Source organism: Ictidomys tridecemlineatus, chromosome Y, assembly GCF_052094955.1.
Source record: "Ictidomys tridecemlineatus isolate mIctTri1 chromosome Y, mIctTri1.hap1, whole genome shotgun sequence".
In the NCBI taxonomy this organism is placed as follows: Eukaryota; Metazoa; Chordata; class Mammalia; order Rodentia; family Sciuridae; genus Ictidomys; species Ictidomys tridecemlineatus.
Genome location: NC_135494.1, coordinates 28,990,976 through 29,014,325, shown reverse-complemented (window position 1 = coordinate 29,014,325; position 23,350 = coordinate 28,990,976).

Genomic DNA, 23,350 nt, shown 5'->3' with positions numbered 1-23,350 from the left:
TCTCTCAATACTCTATAAATTATGATTATCTAAGTTGTTTTTATCAATTCTCACTGAGTGCACTCAAAGAATTAGCGTATCTTTTTAATCTGTTTGTTTAAATTTAGTTAGGCATCATTTGAGTCCCTGCTCTTGAGACTGGCTTCTCCTTTCCCAAAATTTCTCTTCTGACAGGTTTGGCTGCAGAAAATGTAAAACATTAAAGGATTCTAGTTCCCTAAGGAAATAGGCAGTAACAGCATTTGATCAAAGATAACTATGATAAAGTGAAAGAAGATGTACTTTAAGAGAAACATATTCACCTTATGTGAGATTTCATCTGAAATTCCCTTTTGCTTGGAAAATTTCCTGAATGAATAAACATATTTTATCATTTAAAAATCATTGTTTTTCATAATTTTTATGTTTTGGATAGCTATTTTATTTTTCATAATTCTTGAACCATAAAGAAAAAAGTATTAATCATTCATAATTATAAGATAATCATTTTTAAATGATAAGCCTTCAAAACAGTAAAATATTACATATTAGAAATTTTGGAAAACCAAAGAAACCAATATATCTGAAGAATAAATTTAATATACCCTTTTCTTTTTTACTTATGAAACTTAGAGGTTTATTTTATTTTTATTATTATGTTACTAGGGATTGAACTTGGAGGCACTCAACCAATCATCACATCTTTAGCCCTATTTTGTATTTTATTTAGAGACGGAATGGCTCTCACTGAGTTGCTTAGCACTTTGCGGTTGATGAGGCTGGTTATAAACTTGTACTCCTCCTGCCTCACTAAGCCTCCCAAGCCACAGGGGATTTCATGTTCTACCACTGTGCTTGGCTAGAGGTTTATTAACCCAAGTTTGAATTATACCTAACAGAATCTGGCCCCTGTTTTTCCTGTATGTTATTTGCAAAATAATTTAATGGCATTTTCTGTTTTACATTACATGTATGCTTATACTACATTTCATTAACTTAGGTATTCTTAGGTATACTTAAGGCCAAAACAACAAAAAAAAATAAGATAATATCTCATTATGAAGCATGATGGTAGCCTGAAGTTTTGTTTGGAGCTAGGCAAAATAAATATTAACATATTTCTTTCACAAGTAGGGTTTTCATATTTTCTTCTCCAAGTGCACAAGTGTGTGTTTTACTTATTTTGAAAGAATTTCAGGCTTATTGGTGAAAGGAGAAAAATAATAGAAATGAATGAAACAATGTCTAAGTTCACAGATTGGAAGACTAAATATCATCAAAATAATAACACTCCCCAAATTGATAAATAGGTTCAGTGAAAACTCTGTCAAAATCTTATCTGCTTTATATATCAAAATTATTATAAAAGTAATATGGATATGCAAAGGATCCAGAATCCCCAGAATAGTCCTGAAAGAGACCAAGACTAGAAGACACACTTTCAGATGTCAGACTTACTACGAAGTTTCAAAAATAATGACAGTCTGGTACTGGCACAGGGATGTATGTACTTCTTAGTTGATAAGAACTGAGACTCCATACAGAAACTCTTATACTTTTATTGATTATGTGTGTGAGTTTTTGTGTTTGTGTTTGTGTTGGTGTTTGTGTGTGTGGTCCTGGGGACTAAACACAGATAGGATCTTACATATGCTGTCTCCTTGTTCTCCCATTGCTACTCCACTCACCTCCATCACCATCACCTATCTCCTAAAGTGCTGTGGTGCTGGTGAACGAAACCTTACTTCCCAGTGCTCCTCCTGTCTCCTTAATGTCTTTTCCCTAATACAAGCAATTGCAATTCATTAAAAACACACAAATCTCATTATCACAGATCCCTCTCAAGTCTACTACCATCTGCCAACCCCTCTCACCTTGCTAAATGAGTTTCCTTGCTTTTTCTTGAATACATCCAACAACCACCACTTTGAACTTGCTGTTCCTTTTGCCTTGAGTATACTTATTCTAGAGAGCTGTAGACTAACTTTCAAGATTCTGATGAAAAGCATCTCTTCAGACAGGTCATTCCTAACTACATTATCTCGGTCGGATAATAACCCCTTTTCATTCTCTATCTTCTCATTTAGTTTTATTTTCAAATACTTTATATCATACATCCTTGTAGAGATTTTTGTCCCTTTCCCCACTGGGCTGTAAGAAGCACGAGGGCAGGCATTTAATCTTTTTACTACTCTATCCTCATTTCCTAAAATAAGACTATGCACAGGGTAGAGGCTAAATAAATGTTCATTGAATGAATGGATGACTATCTTAATAATTAGACAAATATTAAATTCATTCTTTGATAAATATTTTTGAGATTTGACAGGGAGTTACCCTACATGGAGTCCATTAAGAAATCCTTAGTTCCCTGATTGTCTGTTAATGTCAAGGGCAACTAATTATAAATAGAAGACTAATTTTATGTATAATGTATTTTATTTTTAAATCACACTTTACTAATATTTGGAACAAAGAACACAAGAGGTTATAGTGTTTAAAACAACTAAATTTTTAACCAATTTCATGGTTCATGGGTTTGTTTTTCAAGTGATCAAGCAGTTATTTAGTAGTTCATATAAAATTTAGCTTTTTAAAAGGCATTTATAAATTTTAAGTTATGGATAATAGATAATATATGGGCCACTACAAGACAGGTTTTAATTTATTGAAAAATCATAGTTTGAATACATAATGTTTTATCAAAGAAAGTGGCAATAACTGATTACCAAAGAAAGCATTTGTAAGATTCCATGCCTTCATGGACTTTTAGTGTATTTTGAGTTTTAAACAGTAATAAACCCTTCAACAGCCCACAAGGGTTTTTATTTTATACATTTTTTATATTTTATACATTTCACAATCTAAGTGCTTACTTGTCTTTTGAAAATTTTATTTTAAATTAACTTTTAGTTTTTTGATTCACACAATATTTGTACATATTTGCTATGTTTTGATTCATGTATTTTTTAATGGGTAATGATCAACTCAGTGTAATTAGCAAATCCATCACCTTAAACTTTTATAATTTCTTTACAATGAAAGTATTAGAAATCTTCTATTTTAGTACTTAGAATGCATTATTGTAAATTATATTCACTGTATAGGCATCAGAATATCATAACTTATTCCTCCCATTTAATTTAACATCCTACTTGTTGAACAACATTTCCCCATATTTTAAAATGACCCAAGACAGCCAGGCTCATTGGTGCATGTCTGTCATCCAAATAACTGGGGAGGTTAAGGCAGAAGGATCAGAAATTTGAGGCCAGTCTCAGAAACTTAGTGAGATTCTGTGTCAAAAATGAAAAATAAAAATAAAACACTTATCATTTCTTTGTGAGTAGACAAAAAAACCCAAACCAAACAAAAACAACAACAAAATGGACTAGGGATACAGCTGAATGGTAGAGCACCTGTGAATTCAATCCCCACTACTGAAAACAAAAACAAAAGCAAAGCATTGGCTTTTTCAATGCACTTGAATAAACTGGATTCCACAACATATTCTTGTTCCATTGACCTAGCTCTGCTCACCTCATTTTGTTTTCCTGTTTCTCACCCCTGACATGTACATGTATTTCTTTAATTTTTTTAAACTAAAAAATTATTTTAAAAAATTATTATTTACAGATAATAATTTTATATCATTGTGGGGTACAGTGTGATGTTTTGGCACACTTATGCCTTGTGTGTTGATCAATTTGGGATTTCAATATTAACAAATCCATTATCTCAAACACTTATTATTTCTTTGTGAATAGACATTAAAAGTCCTCTCTTACAGCTATTTTAAATTACCTGATAAATGTCGTTAACTATTATCAACCTCAATAGAGAGTATTAGAATTTTTCCTTCTCTCTAGTGGTGATGTTCTTCCTGTTAACCACTCTCCCCCATCCTACCCTTTCTTTACCCTCCCTTCTTCTTGGAACCATGATCTCTAGTTTTATGAGCTAAGGTTTTAAAAATTCCACAGCCATGAAATCATGTAGTATTGGTCTTTTTGTGCCTGGCTTGTTTCACTTAACATTATGATTGCTTGCAAACTATTTATCCTATAAGTGATTAATATCAGAATAAAGAAATTAGAAAACCCATCTTAAAAAAAACCTAAATGATCACACTCAAAATGGGAAAAATATCGGAATAGATATTTATCCAAAGATGACATCAAAAAGCCAATGAGTATGTGGAAATAGATTTGACAACTATCTGAGCCAGGCTATGAGGCTAGACTTGACAGATCCAGACCTGTTTTGTTCAGGCTCCCTACATTAAACATCTGGAGTTTCAACAGGGAATTCTTCTGTTCTCTCACTGACTGAAGCAGTTATATTTCTTCTTTTTTAAAACTGGCCTGAGGAGGGGGGAATGGGGTTATTAACGATGGTAGAATGTGATGATTATTATTATCCAAAGTACAGGTATGAAGACACGAATCGGTGTGAATATACTGTGTATACAACCAGAGATATGAAAAATTGTGCTCTACTGTAATGCATTCCGCTGTCATATATAAATTAAGAAAAAAATGCTGGCCTGCATTTATTCATGGGTTTGAGTCTTTTAAGTTCAAATCATACTATGTACAAGGAAAACATCTTCGGTCCATCTCTGTATTTTATTAGATTTTCTGGCTATTGAGTCACACATAAAAAAGGCTCTATTTTACTGAAACAAACCTGAAGAAAATAAAAGATATTAATTGAAAGACTTACATCCCTTTGCTTCCCACAATCTGAGTATTTTTTATTTCTCATAAGAGGAAACTGAGGCTCAAAAAAAATTATTTTCTTCTTTTTTACTAAGGCACTAAGTAATGGAGTTAGCATTCAAAAAAAAACCCCTGTATTATTACAAATTGCCTGTTATTTCTGCTGTATTATTGGTATAAAACACATATATTTAAGAAATAAATTTTAACAAGCAATAAATGGTAAAAAAAAAAGACTCCAAATACCTAAAATCCTTTGTTTCAGACCTCAAAACTTGTTCCAAAGCCTTAAATTAAATCCTGCTTTTAATGTTTCAGGAAGGAACCTTTAGCATTACATCATTACTCTTTCCAAATTTATCTAATTTAAAGGTGACATGAATAAAATATTCATTAAAACTACAATAGCCATTTGTCTATGACCTTTAACAAAGCTGCTATTAACTTTCAATTGACTCACAGTTGTGGATTGAACCTGACCTAATAAAGTATCCATTCCTTTCGAAACCTTCCTGGTAGAGTTTTGACTTACATTTAAAAACTGTCTATAATTATTCTACCTTAGCCAACTCTTATTTCGGTTTTTTAAGTTAATATAATGTTTCAAACAAATATTATTACAAGTATTTTAGTAAAGAAAATCTTCATTAAGTACATCTGAAGCTTTCTATTTTAATTACTGATTTTTTTAATCTAGTTTTTATTTTAGGGGGATTCAGTGCCAAATGATTTTTAAAAGATAAAAAAATGATCCCAGGTGAACTAATTTTGCCTTATTATCTCCATAATCACTGTAACAGAACCTTCTGAGGACTCTTTCTGATCTATCTGTCCCCTTGTCTCTCCCCCAAACCTCATTCTTGGTATTTTACATGCAAAAAATACAAATGTATCTGTACTGTGGAGTTAAATACTCATCATCTATCTGAATCTACTGTGCCTAAATATCCAACGCCTAAATGACTTGAAATGTTACATTAGTACACAATAATTAGAGATGCAGAAGAGTCAAGTAAGTAAAGCTCTGAAAACAAACTTAAAATTCCACATCCTTTTGCCACTCTCCATCTCTCTTTGCTTTTCTCCCTGCCTACAGAGAGATTGAACTTGTATCTGCTTTCCTTGTCCACTGGCCTCTGGTTGTGATTGCTTAATGGGATCTTGGAGGAAGAGAAAGGATTCATTCTGTTTACGATACTTGGGGGTCATTTTTCCATTTGTCTCCCTACAGGGTGTCTTTAGTTGTTGTGAAACTCAAACTAAGACCACTGTTTCTCTCAACGTTGCCTGGCATATGCACTCCTTTTTCTGGTTCTGGTAAGCCATTTCTTCTTAGTGTCTTCAGTTCTAAGGAGTTATAACACTTCTTAGCTTACTACACTATCCCTTTTGGTTCTACACTTACAGGAATGCCTTTGTAAATGACTCAAACTAGATTTTTCTGAAATTTAGTTATATGATTCATTTCCTTTTTAGGTCCTGACTTTTATATATACGTTGGAAGCCTAAAAAAAGCATATTTATTTTAAACTGAATATAATTGCTACACTCTTCTGAAACTTAGGAGCTAAGACTTGGTCACAAAACACAATATTACTAAATTATTTCCAGATTTAGTAGCCATCAAGTAACTTCAAGGTACTTTTTGTCTGTTCAATTTATACTTCCAAATTTACATTCCTCATGTTGCTGTGATGCTTTAAGTTGGTCTTATTCCTGAAATACTTATTATTTCAGAAATATCATCTCTTTTAAGTACACTTAGAACTTCCCATTTTATTACACATCTTTTGAAAGTAGGTTTTGCTTTTGTTATATGTGGAAAAATGATTAAATATAGCATTTTATTAATTTTACTATTTTTTAAAAATGATTTTATGATGTTAAAAAGTTTCAGACATGCATTAATATAATACAAAGAATTAGAAGTAATGTGGAGCTCAAATGTGTCTCTCTGAGTTACTGGCATTTTCTGACAATTGAAATATCATTTTTAAGTTCCTCAAGGAAATTGTTTTTAAATTAAATGCATAACTTGTCAGATAACTTGTCAGACTTCTACTTCAGGCAACAGTATGCTTCTGATAAACAACAATTCTATTTAAAATAGCTGGAAAAGACAGAGGAAATATGACAAACATCTACTTGGAGATCGTGGAGAGCTGTTCAGATTAAGAACATGTAGAGGAAAGATTGGAAAAAGCAGCTTCATTGCTATAAAACAAAGGAAATACAATTGTAAGGTATACAACATTTACTAGAAGAAATCTGTAAGTATGTGGTAACTATAAATACTGATAGTACAAAAAGAAATAAGAAATTATGTATAGAAACAAATGAATGACAACACATTAAAAATAGAATTCATACATTAACCAAAATAACAAAAAAGTAATAGAAAATTTGAATACTACTATGTATAAAAATATTTACACTGTTAAAATCCTTCTGAGAAGGAGAATTCTAATATTTTCACTAATGAATTCCTCCAAACACTTAAGGAAGAAATAACTCCAATATTAGCACAGATACTTACAAAAACCAAATAAAGATGAAATGCTTTCAATGTTTTATAAAACTATCATTGACTTTCTACCATAACTTGAGTTAAATAAAATTGGGTGATATAAGAAAAAATAAAATAGCATTGAAAAGTAACATTCATTATTCTAGGAATTGAAGACTAGTTTGACATTTGAAAATTGATACATATAACCATTACCTTAACAGAATTAGAAAAACATCTCAATATTCCAATAGATACTAGAAGACTTTTATATAATTCATCATAAACTCATTGAACAATTCTTAGAAAACTATAAGTGAACGTCTTTAATGTCTTAAGCATACATATAAAGATAAATTAAGAAATATACATACCAAAAATTTTTTTTCCTCTTTTGATGAGCTGTTGAAAACTTTCCCCTGGATATGAGAAATGAGACAAGCATGCCAAGTTCATCACTTCTATTCATTATTTTCTGAAGGCCCTAGACACTGTAATTAGATAAGAAGATGAAAGTAAGTCATAAGGATTGAAAAAGGAAGAGTAAAACTCTTTTAACCTGCAGATAACATGATGATGCTCATGGGAAATATGCAAAAAGGTTTTAGAGTTTAACTTTTAGAATTAGCGTTAAGCTCATTAGATAAAATATCTATATACAAAAATAAATTTTATTTTCGTACAGCAGCAACAATTTGCATAAAATATAATGATATACTTTATTGAAGTATTATAAAATCTTATGTGCTAAGGGTAAAGATGCCTAAAACTTATAAAAAGGAATGCATAAGATGTTATTGAGAGAAATTAATAAAAACTAAGTTAGCATTATAATACGTTTATGGTTTTCCTCCAACTGATATATAGATCCAATGTAATCCCATTTAATATGCTGGTATATTAGTTCTTATTGCCACGGTTGTTTTAATGGAAGTTGATAAACTGATTTTAAAATGTTACTAAAGTGCAAAGGACCATAAAGAGTCCAGACAATATTGAAAAACAAAGTTGGAGAATTTGTACTATCAGATGTCTAAACTTACAGTGAAGCTGAGGTAATTAAGACAGTGTGCTGTTGGTGCGAGGATAACAAAGTTAAGGGTATAATTAGCACTTACATACTAAACAAATATGAATTCTAGTTGTATCACTAATTTGTGAAAGATAATTCAGTGAGAAAATGCACTTGAGTATATTTATGATTGTGTATATACATTTTATTATACTGGACACATAAAAACTATCTATAAAGAAAATATATTAATTTTACTATATTAATACTAAGACTTTCTACTTATCAAAAAGCATCATTAAAATAGTAAAAAATTTGAGGTACAGTGATAGAGCAAAGAACTCATATTTAGAAATTATGAAAACATGAATCAAAAAGAAAAGAGAGATCAACCAATAGAAGAATGGTCAAATAACTTTGAAAGGAAATCCATAGAAGGAGATATATACAAAGACTCTAAGTGTAGAAATAACTGCTTATTGTCATTGATCATCATAGAAATGAAAATTTTAATTGCAAAGAAATCACTATCACATAAATACCAAAATAATATAAAAATGGAAGAACTGACAATACCAAGCATTGTGGGGAGTTGGAAGTAACTAGAATTTTCTACACTGTTGGTGAAATGTAAATGGTCACAACACTCTTGAAATCTATTTACCAGTAGATGCTTGGTGGCATTGACACATCAATACCACTCCTAATTGTATATCCAAATGAAGCATGTATAGTTGCTATCAAAAGACATTTAAAACAATATTCACAACAGTACTTTAATTGGGATATATCGTGAGTATTACAAGTATCCAATAGCAGTACAATGGATCAGAAACATTATGACAGTCTTACAGTAGATTATTATGAAGCAAGAATAATTAAATTTGCTGTTTTAGTTACCTTTGCATTACTGTGACCAAAATACCTGATAAAAACAACTTAAAGGAGGAAAAGTTTATTTGAGGCTCATGGTTTTCTAGGCCTCAGTCTGTATGTGCAGATTCCATTGCTTTGGCCCCACTGTGATACAAAACATCATGGGGGAAGAGTAGGATGAAGGAAAGCAGCTTGCCTTGTGGTGACCAGGAAGCAAGGAGAGCAGAGGTGGTCAGTGTCCCAGAGAAGAACAGCCCTTCCAGAGCATGCCCTCAGTGATCTACCTCCTCCAGCCATGCCCCATCTGCCTACAGTTACCACCTAGTCAGTCCTTTTATAGTAGGATGGACTGGTTAGAGTATCACTCTAATAACCTAATCATTTTACCTCTGAATATTACTGAATTAACAGGAGCTTTTGGAGAATACCTTGCTTCCAAACCATAATAGATGCATTACTACATAGCCTCCTGGTATTTAGTGTTGTAAATCAGGAAAATGACAACTTTTGAAGGAGGCAATGAGTGTAAGACAGTCTAAAGTGAGGCTCCCTGAATGCTGTTAATATGCTTTCTTTTTTAAAAAAAAATTAAAGCTCTCTATAATAGGTGAATAATTAATCAATCTCTTATCCATGTCATATTTAACCCAAAGACTCATTAAAAAATTGTACCCTAACTTCTCTGTTTTAATAGAAAAACAAAGCAAAAATAAGCACAGATCACTCCATATTCTTTTTCCATCATCATAAGTAAGTTTGGTGTATTTACCTAGGTGATGTAAACAGCATCTTATTAAAAAACCATTGCATGGAACAGGCAATCTTTTCATCAAACATCAATGATGTTCCGCCTGGTTATGTTAAAAGGAAGTGTTTCTATGGTTTTTTGAATTGCATGGCTATAAGTCCCAGATTCTTTGGAACTATTTGGGCCAGTTATTTTCTATTACTTTTTCATTTTCTCCATATTTCTTACTTTACCTGAAAGAGTAGTTTAGGACATAAGAACCTTGGAGAGAACTTTAGAAATTAGTCTCCCTCTGTTTCCCTTTCTCTCTAGTCTCCATCTTAGGAAAGCGTGTTTTCTGAAATTTTGGGACAAAAATACAACAATTTAACACTCTGTCATTACACCAAGAGTAAATGTACTTTTTTTGTTTTTAGTTGTCAATAGACTTTATTTATTTACATGCAGTGCTGAGAATCAAACCCAGTGCCTCACACATGCTAGGCAACTGCTCTATCACTGAGCCACAACCCCAGTCCAAGTAAATAAACTTTTAAAACAATTATTTTGTGGCTCAAATTTTAGTAGTGGTCTGATGTACAATAACAGTTAACAAATGGACTGTACCTTGAAAAGAAGTGTGAGCATCTCTCAGTCATCATTGGTTGTAGGTTTTCTGGAACATGCCATTGTTATCACATATCTTGTTTCAGGCAACTATACCTGAAGTTTCATAATCTCATAAACATGCTTCATTTATTAATAATCAACAAGCAGAAGGTAGAGATTCTGGCTGCCTTCAACTAGGGAATTTTCAGTAACAACTACAAAAATCTTTCTAATGGTGTTTTTCTAAGCCACATCCCCAGCCTTATTTTGTATTTTATATAGAAACAGGGTCTCACTGAGTTGCTTGGCACCTCGTTGTTGCTGAGGCTGGCTTTGAACTCGAGATCCTTCTGCCTCAACCTCCTGAGCCACTGGGATTATAGGTGTATACCACTGTGCCTGGCTTCTTATGGATTTTAATACTTCCATACTAGCCCTTTGACCCAATACTATGTAGAGTAATTGCCTAAGAGATTTTATTTTCATGTACACAACTCCCAGTAGAGTTCCATGAGGTGTATAATCTGACCATGTCATGATGCTTATGAAACCCCAGTGCATTATATACTAGTGTATTTTTTCTTACTAACCTTCTTTCCCAGGAGAAAGAGTATAATTTGAAGGCTTAGGAATTTCCGTGATGCAAATTCTCCCCCTCTGGATCATTTGAAAGGCTCAAAAAATTCCTGGAAACTGAATAGTAGGATCATGGAACACTTTGACTAGCTCCAGCATATTGCTAGACCTTGTTACCTCTTTAACCTAATTTCACTCTTTTACACCCTTGATCACTTCATTGAAGACTTATTGCCTCTCTCCTCATTTTCTGGTTCCTACTCGGCTTTTTTCTATTCATAATTTTCACTTTTAAATATTGGAATATAAGCTTTGTGCCATCAGTAATTATATACCAGAGCTTGGACCAAAAATATGTCTTCACATATGCTGAGCAAGGAGGAGTACTGTGTCATACACTGGTCTTTGGAGTTATATGTATCACTGGGAAAGAAAATCCCAAACCAACGTGAATGAATAAGAGATATTAATTTTCCCAAACAAGTTTTTTTCCCCAGCAAGTGTTGACTTTATAATTCTAAAGAATAAATAGGTTTGAAATGTTTCCAACTCTGAGACTTAAGCTGTTATGAAAAATAAAGCTATTGGAGTGGAGGGGCAGGAGAGAAATAAAGAAATGGAATAACTGATGAATCAAAATGAAGAAAAAGCAGGTATTTCAACTTTGTCTTAGGGTAGGTTATCCTCTTACCCAGCAAATTTATAATTTTCTCATTATATTAGTTACTTTGGAGTATGGTGTTTCAGTTTCCCTAGAACATAATTTAAAAAAACCAAAAAAATTTAAAAACCCTCTACCTCCCAGCTATGAATTGCCCATGTCAGGGTATATGTATGGTTAAAAATGTCTTTTGGTGAGGTATTTGTTTTCAAGTTACCAAGTATATTTGATCAAGTCATTAGGAAGTATGTGGGTGTGTTACCTGTTAGCAGTTAGTGAGCATGCATGAATGTGTGTCTGGGGGAGAGAAAGAGAGAGGAAGAGAGAGACTGATTCTACCTTATGTTGAGAAAGAGTTCATACTGGCAAACTTCTATTTTTCTCATTTTTTTGCTAAGTCTTTTTTAAAATTAATTAAGTTATTTTAATTAGGTATACATGACAACGGAATGCATTTTGATTCATTGTACACAATTTCAGTACAACTTTTCATTTGTCTGGTTGAACATGATGTAGCATTGCACCATATGTGCAGACATACATGTACCGAGGGTAATGTTGTCCATCTCATTTAACCATCTTTCCTATCCCCATTCCTCCTCTCCACCTTTCCCTCCTCTTTGCCCCATCAAAGTCTCTCCATTTTTCCCATATCCCCCCCATTATAGATCAGCTCCACTTATCAAAGACAACATTTAGCCTTTCGTTTTTTTGGGATTGGCTTACTTCGCTTAGCAAACTCCAACTCCATCCAATTACCTGAAAATAACATAATTTTATTCTGTATTAATGCTGAGTATTTCCATGGTGTATATATACCACAGTTTCTTTATTCATTCATCCATTGAAAGGCATCTAGGTTGTCAAACTTCTATTTATGGAACACAAGTTTAACCTATTAGAAATAACAAAATCTCTTAGATGTACATTATTGCCCATTTTTAGCTTCGACTGAAAATGAAATCCTCAGTGCCTATGGAACAAAAAAGAAATCTCTTTGTATTTTTTTTTCTTAGGATGTAAAAGTCATTTGTAGTTAGTTATAGAAACAGGCAAACATTGTGCAAAATAGACATGAGTGACAAAAAAATAAAATACTCAGAGAATCTCTCCATTTCCTTGCAGTCAATATGTGATTCATATACATCTCCCAGCACAGTTTCCAAGCTAACAGAAAGACAAGTACCATCCATCCATTTTCTCTCATATGTGGTATCAGTAGGAAAAGAGGTTGGAAAAAAGGGGGGATTCCATGAAAGTAGAAAGGAAACCAAAAGGGTAGAAGGAGGATATCTAGAGAAGGAGGAAACAGAAGAGAGTTATGGGTAATGAAATTGATCAATTTGTGTTACGCAGGTACCAATTTGCCACAATGAGACTCACCATTCTTTATAGTTAATATGTATCATTAAAGACATCTAGGCTGAGAGATAGAGTTTATTTTTTCTTTAGCAGATCCTTAATGCTGAGCCATAAAATGAGAGAGGTGTTCTAAAATGCATGGACTGAAGTTCTAACTCCATCCCATAATGCTTACAAAAAGCCACAATGGAGAAATTTATCTAATATAAGATCTGTAAGATTTTGTAAGATCCCTCTCTGCTTCTTGATTTCACTGCTTTCTTTTGGAGTCTTGGGATGAGGGAGGTAAACTGCTAATATTCAGGCAACTCTACCACTAAAACGGGCCAGTAACTTATATGATCTTGGCCTATAGAAAATTAATATTTTTTCTTCTGTCTTCCTTTGTCTCTCTTTATTTCCATTTTCTATATATCCTAAACTGCCTGGTGTCCTACCAATAGTGTATTCAAAGTGAGACTATTTCTCTTTGCTCTGTGCTTTATCAGCAAAACGGTTGGGGGATTAAGTTCCAGGTTCTGTACAATTGAATAATAGAATTTTTCACTCTTAGAAACATTTTGACTTTCATTATTTCTATGTTACAGTCTCTTTTTTTTCTTTGTTGTTCACAACATTACAAAGCTCTTGACATATCATATTTCATACATTAGATTAAAGTAGGTTATGAACTCCCAATTTTACCCCAACTGCAGATTGCAGAATCACGTCGGTTACACATCCACAATTATACATAATGTCCTATTAGTAATTGTTGTATTCTGCTACCTTTCCTATCTCCTACTATCCCCCCTCCCCTTCCCTCACATCTTCTCTCTCTACCTCATCTACTGTAATTCATTTCTCTCCTTGTTTATTTTCCCATTCCCCTCACAACCTCTTACATGTAATTTTGTATAGCAATGAGGGTCTCTATTTATTTCCATGCAATTTCCCTTTTATCTCCCTTTCCCTCCCATCTCATGTCCCAGTCTTATATACAGCATATGTGACAGTCACCTGAAGCTATCTTGTCATGTGGATAAGGCTGCATCCTAATTGAGGTAACCTTGGAGTGAGGCTCACATCCGAGCTAATTTCTACCTCATTTGGAACAAGCGGCTTAGGAAAAAATTACAAAGGCAGAGAAAGTCTCCATGAACCCTGTTTTCTAGTTTTCCTGATATTGGTTGGGTTGAAGTCTGTATGGTCACACTGATCAATACTTCTTATGGCTCTTCAGTGGCCCCTGTGGGACATTTCTTTGTCCTATACCACTACTTTGGAGAAAGCACCATAGTTTTCTTTCCCAGTCTGTCCTGACTTGAGGCGCCATTTCCTTTTTGGTCTGATTTGAGTCAAACTAGTTTGGTCAGCTCTTGGATGTGTTAAAATCTCAGCTGATGTCCATTAGGGCTGCTGTACCAGATAACTTCAACTGGGTGGCTTATAAACAGCATGTATATATTGCTCAGAGTTCTGAAGGTTAAAAGTCCATGATCAAGGGACCAACAGAGTCTGGTGTCTTGTGAGTGTTATGGGGTAGAGACCTGCCACGAAAATGAGGCAGTGTAGAGGCCCCTCTTCAATTCTGATTCTTGCCATCATCAGAAAGATTTCAGTCAGGTCACTCAAAGTAACAGGCATAAATTTTTAGAAGAGATAGAGAAGGAAAAAAGGGGTTTTTAGAAGGGATAGAAAAGAAAGAGTGGGTCCTCTCAGAGAAAAGAAAGACAATGCACCCCTCCTGCCCTCTAGTTTTATTGGGTGCCCCAGGGAAGTTTTCAGAGAGCCCCACCCAGGACCACATTTTGACTTTTACCTGACCACATAGTAAGTACATGATGGCCTCCAAGATATGGTATGGTCCTCACAGAATTGGAGATTTTAATGAAATTTAGTTCCTCTGTTTTGCCTCAATTTCCTGCCCCCTAAATTGTTTTCTAGTCTTCTAAATGCCCTCAGCAAGGTTTATTTATGAGGGTATTAATGTTTTAATAGTCAGGATGAATGGAGATTTTGATAGTTTTGGTGATGAAGAATGGTCCAGAAGACCTGGTAGGGTGTGACTGTGTCTTTGAAAAGAGATGTAATTATGGCTGGGGAAGTTTTAACTTACCAAGCTTGCATGCTCCAGGGGCTTGTCTTTAAGATAAGTAACCCTTCATTGTCTTTTATCTGCTCACCCATTCAAGTATGACTACCTACCTAAGAGTGAGGCTTCTATATCTGCTTCAGATATGGTAATTGCTAGTAGGGTCCATAGTGGAAGAGACAGATCAGATCTTTTGTTTCTCAATTATAGGAGTACTAGTGCCATTCCTGAGAACTCCATCCTTACTAACTGTTCCCCTCCTAGATACCTCTTCTCCCAGCTGCATTGAATTTGTTGTGGGGGAAAGAACATTCAGACCACAGCAACTTAATCAAAGTAGTGACACTTGGCTATGATATATACTATATCTAACTTAATAACCAACCATTTTTTCCCCTCTCAGTCTCCTTTTACAGCCTCTGTAGAGCCTTTATTTCTCCTTAGAAAGATGTGAAAAAAACTCACTTATATGAAACAAAAGTAAGGAATATGCTTTAACTCTAATTAATGCCTAAATCCTGGTTCAAATTTTCAGTTTTACCCTCTTCAGCTGATTTTTTTAGTTACTCTTAACTCTCAAGTAAAACTGGGACAGCTGAAAGTTGTTACAAAGAACCTTGACTATATCCTTATACTCAGTAGTTAAAATGTTAAAAGAGTGAAATAACACAAAAATAAAATACTCAATGCTGGCAATAGTATAATTAAACAGATTTGTACTCTGCAGGTGACAGTGAAACTTAATACAAATGCTATTTACTAGTTAGTTGTATTACACAGATTCACAATATATGTCATAATTTTCAAGCATATTATTTTCCAACCTGATGAGATAATTAGACTTGCTTGCCTAATTTACATACAAATACTGTTATAACTTTTGATTAAAATAGCAAAGATAAAACAAACCAAAATCTGGAAAAACATACCAAATTTGGATACTATAGTACTTTAGCACAATGATATACAGCCAACTTAAAAAAAAAAAGCCAACTTTTTGTTTGCAACAAGTGATCATGATGTGGAAATAATTTATGAGAAGCATATGGGGGTGAATTAATATAAATATATAAACTATATTCAGATGGTGTTATCCTGTTTCTCGGTGATCCACCTGGACTTGACCTTAACTTTGCATCCATGGCTCCGAGGAACTTGAAAATTCTTCTGCTTGCTTTCTGTGAAACTCTGTATTTTACTTACTTCATCTTGTTTAATAGTATTCCCCTTTTGCCATTAATCTCCTGAACTCAGTGCCCTTGGTGATTTCCACTAGAAAAACATTCATAGCAAATATCTGTGTCTGATACTTGAGGTTAAAGAAGTAGGTGAACAGGGATAGAGTCTGTTCTGGGAAGGGATAATTAGAGAGAGGGCTACAGATTATAAGAATGAATTTCTGCCACCTCCTGAATCCACTGTCACACCTTCTTTTTTTTTTCCCCTTACCCTTCACTTAAAAGATAGGAAAAGAAATAAAAATCCTTCCATTAGTCCCATGCAAGTTTAGTTAACCTGTACTCAGGTTATGTTTGTTTGTTTTATATCCAAATTGACTATAATAAGGAATCTCATAAATATAGTCTGTTCCTGAAAACTTTTCTGATCACAACGTTTTTCTCCTTTCAATTACTGGTTGTTTAACCCCTATTTAGTAACACCAACAGATCTATTTCTCTATATTTAACTCTAGCTGTTTATTCTTCCTCCTCTAAGACACCTTGTGTTCTTATTGGTTAGAGCGTTTGTAGCTGACCTCTCCTGCTGGGCAAATGTTTTCTTTCTCTCCCTCTATTTATTTGTATTTGCTCCCTCTAGAAGGATGGTGTCCATTTAAATAAGACTGTTCTTTGAGTAAGGGTATAGTGGTTGCTGCAAATTCATGTTAGAGTCTCCAAAATATTGTAAAATTCCATTTGTCAGAAAAAACTAAGTTTTATGTGCACAAGTAAAGGATGGTAAGGAAACATTTCAAGATAGGAAGGCAATTGGTGATTAATACAATAATTAATGATTTATGTTTTATTTATTGTACTCTCCAAATATATATACTTACATCTATTTTCAACTAAAGGGTTAGTTCTATTAGCTATATAAGATAAAGAACATTTTGACATAGGTTGATAAACATTATGTTAGAGCATAAATAGATGGGCTAGTAATCTGATGTTTATTTAGAGTAATTTTCAATTTTCTTTTAAATTCAGAGGTATACTTACTTAGAAATAAGTATGTATTTATTCTTATGAAACATAAGAACCTTCAATAAACATAAAGAATGAAAAACTTAAGCTCAAAATATCTTGGAATGTTCCAAGATGGAATGCAAATAGCAAAATAAGATCCAAGGTAATTTTTACATTCTCAAGTAAATGTATTATTTTCTTGATCTTTCTGTTATGAAATCTCTCTGTAGCAGAATATCTTATGGAATTATGCTAAGCTTTCAGCTGCTCTAATCTGGTGGCATTATGTTTGCAAGTCTTTTCATAGCCAAACTGCCTATATTACCCTGTATCACTACACATTAGGTGTCATTAAACATCTATTTCATTTATCACAAATTTTGACATGTCTGCTATAAATCTAAGACCTGGTTTAAAATTGCTCGATATGGGGCTATCACTTAGTATTATACCAAGGAAAAGGCGATATGCTGACATGTAAAGACCTTAACAAACAATTTTCTTCTGTTGCTAAGAAAACAAAAATTGGCTTTTATATTATGAATTTTAATGAAAAAAAATTATGTGGACTTTGCTTCAAAAAGGTATTTATGGAGCTATAGAGTTCATTCGTACTTTTTTTCTACATGTTGTCACTTGACAACTTTCCATAATAATTTAAAAAAAAAGCATAAGGGAGAGAAATGTTACATAAACCAAGTCTGAAAACTCCAGTTTAACTTTAACATAGAGTTAACTTTATACTAAAAACAAGGGTTCTAAGTGGTTTGGTGTTTCAATTCTAAGTTGCATCATTGTTTTATAACAGTGATAAGGAATGGTTAAAAAGAGTAGTTCAAATTTTCCTACAGTTATTTCAGCTATCAGGTTGACAATCAGAGAAGTTATTAACCACTGAAAGATAACAATATCACTTTTATTGATTATTCCATATTAATTACTGCCAGTTTACCAATTGCACAGCCAAAAAATAATAATAGTATTTGTTTATCATAGCCTCTATAAATTTCCTACTCCTTAGCCTCTATACATTTCCTACTTCTTATAGGAAACGTTCCCCTCACCAAACTTAATCATCTTTTAACACCAAAACTTTTACTTCTAGGATATCTGTTCCATCTCCAGGTCAGGTGATGTCCTGAATTCTATTATTCTTATCAAGTGTGTGTATGGGGAAGAGAGAGATTTTTTTTTATTTCGAAAAAATTTTAATGTTTTGCAAGGTAAAGAATCAACATTTCATTCATTTGGTAATTTTGTAATGCACTTTAAAACAAGAATGAGTATTCAAAATACTTAACCACTGATTTTAGCATGGACCCAGACTTATCCAGACAGATGCTGGCTTCCAAAAATTAGTGTACCTTGCTATATGTTAAACAGCAGCTCTGCTCCTATAGATATATGTGTATTTTGTAGTTTAATTAAATAATAGTAAAACAAGGAACAAAGTAATAAGGAAATTTCACTAGTATGTATTGTTATACTATAATTTAATAAAACTTTGTGTCTGGTAAAGTCAGAAAGACATAGACCACAGGGCCACAATTCTACAATATTTTCAAATTTCCTAGAAAACAAATCATCTCTATACACTTATTTGAGAACTAAACTGATATCTCTGGCATTAGCATACATCAGAGGCAGTGTATATAGGTTTATTTGATTTATTAAAACAAGGAACAATGAATATTTAGTGTATGTCTACTTTGTGCCAGGGTTAGGAGGGATATGTGATATGTGATCCATGATTCAAGATGTGCAGATGTTCACAAGCCACTTTAGACTATCTGAGGCAAGGCAGCTAAAAAGGAAGCCTATAGCCAACAGCAACTGTACTTGAGTAATAAATAACCTTGAGCGATTTTACAAGCAAACCAAGTGACAGTACAAATTGTTTTGAGTACTTTTGCTTTTATTCCTTCTCACACACATTAGATTTGTGGATTTGTGCCATTGATCCCTTCACCTCTTTTTCCTTTTTTTTTTAAACTTTGCTGCAGTGACAATTTATTGATTCAATAATTTTTCACATTCCACTTGAAAAATGTTTCTTTATCCAGAGGTTAACTCCTTTAGGAGTACAAACCTCTAAATTTTTTCTGTTGCTGTATTAGTCGGTACAGCTAGATTCACTAGACTTGTAAATCTATCACACTGTAACAGTGTAATCCCTGAAATTTTATAGATATAAATGGAATTGCTAATTTTCAATAAATCTGCAAAAACAGGTAATAGTGTCATGAGCCCCCAGTTCCAATCATTTTAGCTATAATAAATGATACCACAGGGGACTCACTTTAGGTGATAAAATTTACTGATTGGGATACAGATTTTAACCCCCAAAGTATTTTATAACTTTTTCCTTATTTGCTGTTTTAAAGTATGGATTCCAAGAATGATTTCTCACTTAAGACTGATTGTAGATAGGAAAGAAGAAAAAATAAATAAATAAATTTAGTTTTTTTTTCCCAGTGGATATTCATTCTTAAAAGGAAAAAAACACTTAAGGAATATTTAAGAAATTATGTAAAAATGTATATTAGTATGTATGTTGATAAAAGAATTTACACATTTGAGAAAAAAATAAGGTAACTATTTATGTTCTCATAGTTTATTTATAAATGCACATTTAACAACAGAAATTCACTTTTCTAATGAAAATATGTTTTTAAAACAATTTATATAAATATACAGATAAATAGTTTAATTTCCTTCAATAATTGCAAGATATTTTCCTAGTGTTCTTTAAAAGCAAACAATATACTTTTCAGTTGAGGTTTTTATACTTTTGTTGTTAGAGTTTAACAATATATTTAAAACATATGCCCATGATATGTATCCCTTATGCATGTGTTAAAATGAATTAAAAATATTTTAGATATATCTTAAAGGATTTTTTCAGCTCTATAATTATATGCACAATGACCTCTGAAATATTATGATTATAATCACCTTTTAAACATGTAATGAATTTGTCAAAAATGTAATTGTAAAGCATAAATTCTATGTAACATTTCAATTAAAATAATTTTGAAAGGTCTGATTTGAAATTCATTCTAAATGAATGCTTTTTACCTTAAAATATTGAAATATTTAAAGTCTGAGTTTCACAGGAGGAATTTTGGGATATTCTGGGTTAAACTAAAAGTGAATGTGTGACAGAAGGGGTAGATTAGCTGCATTCCTTTACATTTTTATAATCAACACCAGAAAGAATAGAGCAGTTGAATTACTAAATCAGTATTCTCTCACTTATCCAGTCTTATCAGAAATGCAAGCACCAGTTTGGATTTGGTTCAAGTTGTAGTGTATCAGGTACTGATAGCAAATGCAGATTTGGTAACATTCTTGCTTCTTTGTGGGTATCTCATGGTACTATTCAGATGGCTTCTCTCGCTTTTATAATGCATTCTGCCTTTCTCTCTCTGTAGCTAAGTTGTGTTGATTGTAGATGCTAAATAAGGATGTACAAAATGTAATTATTTGGAAATGGGTCTGGTATGGCTGTGTCTAGAATTAAAAAAAGAAGAATATGGGAGAGAACTTTGGGACAATCAGGATTATCAAAAAAAAAAAAACCCTTCAAAAAAGTAAGCATTTATATTTTAGAAAAACAAAGTTCCTATAATCTTGCAAAAAGATTGGTTTTACTGGTCATGTCTGTACCTTTAGGAAAATTAAATGCTCTTTAATAAAACAGAAACTATCCTGGGATACAAAAAAGATCACAACATGTTGAGAAATATGTGAATATACCCTGATACTCCCCATAAATATTTATTTACAGTACATACGAATATAAGAAAAATTATTCTGAACATAAACTTAAGTATGTCATATTTGAGACATTGCAGAGAGGTGTATGCCTTCTGATTAACTCATTCAAAGTAGGATTGAGACTGTTAGGATCAAGATCATTTATTGCCATTTCTGACTTTGTCACTAATGACTGGGATACAGCTATTAGAATTTGGCAACCAATATCCTGTTGACCTTCTGAGAAATAAAACATTCACTAGTTCTGGTACTGAGACTATATTTGGGTACAACAATATCATTTTCACTTAGCAGGACCATATGTGTACATATCGCTGCCTGAACCTTTCCTGTGTATGAATTATTCTTTTGTTTATTGTTATCCAGTCATTTATCTATTTATATATTCCTGCAACATTATTCCACAAGACATTTGAAAAGCATATAGGCAATATGGTTTGAATTCTATCTTGGAACTTGGTAAAGTGATTCCACCAAGCTTTTGGAAGGTCCTGCCAAACAATGCAGTAAAAAAGAGAGCAATTTTAGCCATGCAGATGTTTTGTTGCAGTGATGCCCAATGCCCAATAGGAAGCTAGACATCTGGATGCTTGAATTAAAATGTTCTCTTCTCAGCAGATTTTTGTTGCATAGACACACATTGTGTCGAAGGCAAGCTTCTGCCTATTTGTTTAAACTCCTGGAATATGTGAATGCAAATACATCAGGTCAAATTGATAGACGTCTGATTGAAACCAATATTCCTGAAGTGACCCCATTTTTTAAAGAATGTAAAATTCTTCCTTCAAAATCACAAAGAAAGTGTATTTAATTAGATGGACTGATATAAAAGGAATTCATTCTAAAAGATCTAATTCTCAGGTTTCTCTTTTATAGACAGGTTATTTTCTTTGAATTATTTTAATTCATGGATTAGTGACAAAAAGAATGCAGTCAATGAAAAGATGGTCTGGTAATTATAGGTTTCCCTACAGACTGAAATAGCATATCACATTGTACACATAAAAACATGAAAATGCTTGAGATATTATTATTTTATATTGAGAAACAGTTTTATTATTTAAAATGTGGCTTTATTTTTTAATATGCAGCCAATCATATTCTATTATTAAAAACTGTTGCTATGGTTTCTGGCTTGAAAAATTAATTTTGTTGTATTATGGCAACAATTGTAGGTTTTGCTTTCACATTAAAAATTGAATAAAATTAGTTTTCCAATAAATTAGATCATGCCACACAAATGTATTTATAATTAGAACTTATTAAACAATTCTCTAATGGTCTAGTTTGCATTTTGAAAATTCTTAGGTTAAAACATTAGCTCCTTTTTCTTCATGTTTCTTTGAATTAGCCCTGCTTATTTTTTTTCCATTGAAATAATTTGGGATAATCTGAAAATACGTTTCAGGTGAGATTGAAATATAAGGTCTGCAGGGAAAGAGGCAAAGGCAATGATTCTCTCAGAATAACAGGAGGAAAATATGAAAGGGAAGAAATGAACTTTTTAAAGTGTGACCTGTTAAGGAAGTTGGAACACTTTTTATTTTATTCAGCATTTGCTTCCAGTAGCTCATTAGGCCTTATTGCTTTCCTATGCAATGTCCTCTTCTTTCCAAAAAATTTATAGAAGTTAATCATTTCATTGTACTTTAATTACTATCTAGCCCACATTTAATCTCGAAAACCATGAGAAGAAAATTCAACAGACCTATTACAGAATCTATAGAAGCCCTCCCCAAGTCAGTGACTGGCAGGTAGAACAATGACTGAACCTGAGTACCACACAGTCTATCTCCATCATAGTGTCCATTTGGCCCAATGCACATTGCTCTATGACATTCTTTTTTTCATCAATATCAACCTATGCTTTAGTTCTGTGGTTAACTAGTTTAAATGCTATTTTATCCTATGGTATAACCATCTCTTGAGTTTTAATTTTCCCCCTAATATTTTAAGAATATTTGCTTTCTAAATGGAGAAATACTTGGTGCATACGATGATCATGACTAAGACTGAGGCCTGAGTAAGCAATATTCCAGAAAGAATAAAGGCAGAAGTCAGAATACAAACAAAAGTTCTACTAATTCTTTAGTTCTACCATTTTTTTTCTAAAGACAACTGCTCACAATTAACCTAGATTACAGAATTGATTTTTGAGAATAAGTAGCTGAGATATCCAGCAAAGTGGTAAACAAATGTGTATCTTTTTGAGCTTTACCATTGCTCCAAAAATGACAAGTAACTTTTCTTTTTTTGAGCTCTAACTACATGCCAGGCACTA